The 6,000-nt window shown below is 44.4% G+C and overlaps 1 pseudogene; it reads right to left on the bottom strand.

Moving 5' to 3' along the window:
- Window positions 1-569: 569 nt before the first annotated feature.
- Window positions 570-1,663, bottom strand: LOC104656694 (annotated as a pseudogene).
- Between the last annotated feature and the right edge of the window lie 4,337 nt (window positions 1,664-6,000).

The following is a 6,000-nucleotide window of genomic DNA, read 5'->3' as shown; positions in this document are numbered from 1 at the left end:
TCATATACATATCATGTATTGTGTGTGTGACTGTGTGAGCCAGTTCTTCCTATGAGAGAGTTTATCAGGGAGAATTGACTCACACAATCACAAGGTGAAGTCCCACGATACACTGTCTTCTAGCTGGAGAAGAGAGAAGCTGGTAGTCGCTCAGTCCAAGTCTAAAAGCCTCAAACCAGGGAAGCTGATTATGCAGCCCTATGCAGACTGAAAGTCTGTGGCCAAAGACCCAAGAGCCCCCAGCAAACCACTGGTGCAAGTCCCAGAGTCCAAAGGACCTGGAGTCTAATGTCCAAGGGCAGGAGAAGTAGGAGGAAGCATCCAGCACAGGAGAAGGAAGGCAGCCAGAGGACTCAGCAGGCAAGGCTATCCCACCCACTTCTGCCTGCATCACTGGCAACCGATAGGATGGCACCCACCCACACTGAGGGTGGGTCTTCCTCTCCCAGCCCACCCACTCAAATGTCAGTCTCCTCTAGCAACACCATCGTAGACACACCCAGAAACAATACTTTACCAGCTATCAAGGCATCCTTCCATCCAATCAAATTGACACCTAATATTAACCATCACACCATATAACAGCTAGTATGATAGCCAATTAGGTACTGAGAGATGATCACACTTCCCAAAGCAAAGCATCATTAAGAGACTCTGGACATATGACAGGTGGAAGTGGAGGAATTATTGATGGTCCAGAGGGAAATGAAGGCAGCCAGCATGACAGGAAATGGGGTGCTGGTGGAGGAACATTGAATTTTAGACCTGGCTTTCCTGGTATCAGTCCTGACCCTGGCATGGGGGTGGTAGAAGGAAAAAGGAGTTCCATGGAGTAGCTTTTGATTTGATGTTATTTGGTTTATTTCCAGGAGACTTGGAGTTCTCATTTTCATCCATTGGAACTTGACTTTCATTCTCCTGAGTGTTCTATTCTATATTACTAGCTACTTCAGAGGTTGGGGAAAGTAGTAGATCAGGCAGATTTTCCTCCTCTCCATTTCCATATCCAGTGTACACTGCAACATGGGTTTTTCCCTTAAAATCAACCAAAGTGGCTCAGGCTGTGGTGTCTTATGCCCGTAATCCCAGCACTTTGGGAGGCTGAGGCGGGAGAATCGCTTGAGCCCAGGAGTTCAAGACCAGCCTGGGCAATGTAGTGAGAACCTGTCTCTATGAAAAGTAAAAATTAAGTCCCAGCTACTCAGGAGGCTGAGGCAGGAGGATCGGTTGGACCTGAGAGTTGGAGGCTGCAGTGAGCTGTGATCGTGCCACTGCACTCCAGCCTGGGTGACAGAGCAAGATGCTCTCTCAAAATAATAATGATAAAAATAAAATACAATCAACTGAAGCAATGATGTAGCTGGGTGAAGACAGTTGTCTTCTGACCTAATGCAGAACATGCGCCACCAGCTTTCCTGTTTGCATATTCACACAGGAGTTGCGTATTCTATTTTTGGCTCTTACCCTTCTTGGGTTTTCTTTTAGGTGTGCCTTTTGGTTATCTGAAGTTTCACAAATGTCATCATTCTTGAGAACAGTGGCTTAAAAGAAGCATGGCTTTGTCATAAGCTTCTATCAATGCTGTGTCATTCCAAACGTCACAATCATCACTCTGACCTGACTGCACAAGAACAACACCCAGTCCTCCTGTCCAGGACTCCATCTCCACCTCTACCACCACCACCGCTGCTGCCCATGGCCATGCCGAGCCTACTACCTTATTTATTTTCTCATACCTACATTTCTCTACTCTAACAGGGAGGCCACGGTGACATTTGATTTCTTGGATATTGCTCTATTCAAGAGCCTTGGATATAAGATCTGGGTGTTCCCTTGTTTGCAAGGTATGGCACCTACATAGGTGGCTGCAGTTTCTTTTGGGAGCGCTGGGGAATCCACACTGCAAAGGCTGTGCTGTATATCCTGCATGTACGGGTCCTTCCCTGCATGTACTGGACCTTTTCTTTACTCAATGAGTTCTGGGTCTGAGAACTAGCTTAGGTCTTGTAATTGGGCAAGAAGGTATAACTTCCCACTAGGAATGGCTGACTTTAGCCTCCTTATCATCCATTCTTTTTTCTTTTTTCTTTTTTGTTTTAATTTTTGTGGGTACACAGTAGGTGTATGTATTTACGGGGTACATGAAATGTTTTGATACAGGCATGCAGTGAGTACTAATCACATCACATAAAATTGGGTCTCCATTCCTTAATGCATTTATCCTTTGTGTTACAAACAATCCAATTATACTTTTAGTTGTTTTAAACGGATCATTCTTGATCTCTGTTTAGAGCTTAAAACTGCACTAAGATTTTTAGGGTACCCAGTAAACAATGCCCTGTTGCCTGCCCATTTATCTTTCCCCTAGAATCACCATGTTTCTAGAAACACCTCCCTAGATCTCCCCTGACTGTCCTTCCAAATTTACTGTCCTTATTATAACATCTAGCTTCTGACAATTAAGTGCTGCTGGGCTCTGCTACTGTGTGACCAGTTCTGTACTGTCATCTCTTGTCGGCCCCAACCTACAGAAGACAGTTGCCACTGAGTTTCTCAATGTGCTGGTGTCCTCACTGTCACCGGTAGCAACTATCTGGGGCTAGTGGTGCAGATGGTAAAAAGAATTTATCAAGATAGTTATAGGTAAAGAAAGGCAAATTTATTAGAAAAGCAGGAAAATATGTTTCAGGAAAGCAACGGGCAAGTCAGCAAGAGAGGAGCTGACTGCAAGGAGACAAAAGCTTGCTGGGGATTTTATAGGATGGTGCTTGTGCTGTGTGCTGAAGAGGGCTTTCCGCGGTACTGATAAGTCGCAGTGAGCTAACTTGCATTTTTCTATCAGCCGACAGTCTGGTGATAGCTGGGTGCAGGAAGATGGTGAGTTATTTGCACAGGATGGCTCTGTGTCCTGGACCATAAAGAAAGGCAGACTTACAACTTATCCATTTTTTTGCTTTCCCCTGGTCCTGCCATCCTGACTCCTTTTCCCTAATTAGGACTCCAAACTCACCAGTGCATTCCTTATCACCTGCATACACGCAGTGTTCTCCCCAGGAGCATGGTCAACTGACCTCCCGTGGGAGACCTATTCTAGCATGTCCACTTCTCCAAGTCTCTTGTTTCTTTTTTCCACAGTCAGCCTTGGCAGTTCTGCCATCTTTGCTTCATTTTATGTAGGCCGACACTTTATCCAAGTTTCCAAGACTTATCCAAGCAGTGTATGAGACCCACATCCTGGGACCCTTGCCAGACAGCTAATTCTGAGGGATAGGGGAGTGCCCCCTTATGGAGAAACTCTCGCTTACCCCGTTCTGGATTCCAACCCTCTGGTCCAGCACCATGGAGATTCACTCCCAGACATACTCACCAGTTCTTGCCAGTACACACCAGTCAGGTTCTGAGCTGCTCGGGCGTAGAATCCCTCTTCTCCCTTAGCAGGCTCTGCTTTCCCCGTTAGGTTGTGCTGACATCTGACCTTAATTATGAATCTTGTGGCTGGGAGTGGAGGTAGAGGCAGATCCTGAGGAGGACAGACATTGTCTTATAAGGCACTGTCTCACTATCTGGTCTTCAAGTAAGAAAGGCCCACTGTCTTCCAATTAGGCCACGTGGGCCACTTCTGAAGTCCAAGCATTCCAGAGAATATTAGAGAGAGGGTTCTCAATTGCATCTACCTATTATCCCTAACCTAAGCCTTGGGGTCTCACTCCTTCCCTACCAAAGCTCTGAGTTCATCTTCCCACCAAGTCAGCCCTTCTTGGTTTTCTTTCATATCGCAAAAAAGAGTCATTTATTGAGAGCACTGGGCTAAATTCTGGAGCATAAAGAGATATGACTAGTGCCTTCTTTCATGGGACAAGACAGTTCACATTTGCTCAAGCCAATGACCGTTTCCCATCTCCCTTGCCACGTGACTGTGTTAGGGATTGGAATTTAACCCAAGTGAAGCCAACAGGACATGAAGACTTAGCTGAGGCTCTGGGAAAGAAGGTCCTACACTCTTGATTGAATTTGCTGCTCCAAAGACATGAAGCTCACAGTGGGCTTCCTCTGCAGCATCTTGAAAGCAGGATGGGGAATCCCAGAGATTCTGGGAGTTGAAGTCAGGAGATGCTGCCATAAGCACCTGGCAGGGGAACCAAGCTAGTGGAAGCGCTGTGGAGAGGAGAGTCCTGCTGACACAATTCCTCCTCCCAGTCAGGCCGTGCTCAACTGCACATCTTACTTGTGTGAAACCGTAGCTTCCCACTTCTGTTTAAGTCAGTGTGAGCGTTTTGTCATCATGTCCACCCTAAAGAAGTTCATGGTGCAGCAAAAATCAGTCACAGTTTATGATAATCGCCTAATTATTTTATACGATTCCCTGAAAAACTGTTCAGTTATTGTTTCCTTCAGCTGGGAAGCTAGATGGTCTGCTCTGTTGAGTCCCAGTCTTAGGCCTTCTTCACCAGAATGCACATTTATAGAGGACATTCAATATACACTTAATGCATTGATTGTGTAGAAATTAAAAGAAGAACAATCAAATGAGAACTATGAAAAGCTGTTCATTCAGAGCTTGCTACAACAAGGGAATCACCCACTATTACTTGCGTTGTTGCAGAGACTCAACGGAAGGCAGAGGGGTCGGAAAGCTTCAGAGCAGAAAAAAAGAGAAGGCTTCAGGTGTGCCCTGATGGAGACCATGGCCTGGGGAAGCTGCAGGCAGGCTGGCTAGAGGCAAGCATCCCATGTGATTGGTTAGTGGGGCATACTTGGCATTGGAAGCAGGGACAAAAATTAGGGAAGCTGTCAGTTATTAATCAAATCTTGGCCATTTAGGGCCAGTTGTTACAGAGGCATTTTATATGTGGTCTGGCCATGGCTCATTTTGTATATTCAGTCTCTCTATTGATTGAATCTCCTTTCCCTAATTTATATCAAAAAATAGACTTTTCAAGAATAGTTTGGGGATTGTTGTCTTTGTTGCTAAAACTTAAACAAAAAAAATGTACCTAGTACTGTCACTGCCTTCGGGGCTGATTCAACTCCAATATGGATTTAGAGGATTAAACCCAATCTATGGTGATATTGAAGACAAGCTCAAAATGAGAAAAACAACTCTACCCAGACCAAATACACAATAATCAATTTGGATGCTGCACCTAGCGATGCAAGACAGAAGCTAGAAGGGCATTTCTCAACCTGTGGAGTGTGTCTCAGAGCAGTGAAACAAAATTAATGATGATTAGGAATCGAAAAAGTCTTCCTCATCAGGCAGAAGTTCTAGAAATTATTAATACATTTCACATGTTAAATGATGATACCAAGTATAAATATTATGTAAGTACAGCCATATATACAGTGGTGAGGGGTATATTTTTAGACTGAATTTAAGAAACTTAAGGACTGGGTACGGTGGCTCATGCCTTTAATACCAGCACTTTGGGAGGCTGGGAAGGGCAGATCACCTCAGGCAGGGAGTTTGAGACCAGCCTGCCCAACGTGGAGAAACCCCGTCTCTACTAAAAAATACAAAATTAGCTGGGTGTGGTAGTGCATGCCTGTAACCCCAGCTACTCGGGAGGCTGAGGCAGGAGAATTGCTTGAACCTGGAAGGCAGAGGTTGCAGTGAGCCAAGATCACGCCATTGCACTCCAGCCTGGGTGATAGAACAAGACCAGATAGAAGAAACTTAAAAAAGTGGACAGCAAATTTTTTTTAAAAAGAGGAACAAGATTCTAGGATAAGTTTAATCTTTGTAACAATTACCGTTTAAAAATAGAAAGCTGATCAGCAAGAAAGACTCTGATAACCAATTTGATGATGTTATAGCTACACTTTCACAGTATGTGTTCATAAACTTAAGTACTGGAATTAAAACAAAGCAGCACATATGGTAAGACTAACAAAATGTAAAGTGACAGATGTCTATAAATACGAAAATTATGTATAGTATAGTTCATTAATTACCTGTCATTGGATCTTAAAATTAGGAATGATATTTACTCCCACTCAGCC

Source organism: Rhinopithecus roxellana, chromosome 2 (assembly GCF_007565055.1).
Source record: "Rhinopithecus roxellana isolate Shanxi Qingling chromosome 2, ASM756505v1, whole genome shotgun sequence".
In the NCBI taxonomy this organism is placed as follows: Eukaryota; Metazoa; Chordata; class Mammalia; order Primates; family Cercopithecidae; genus Rhinopithecus; species Rhinopithecus roxellana.
This window is presented reverse-complemented; position numbering and strand designations above follow the sequence as displayed.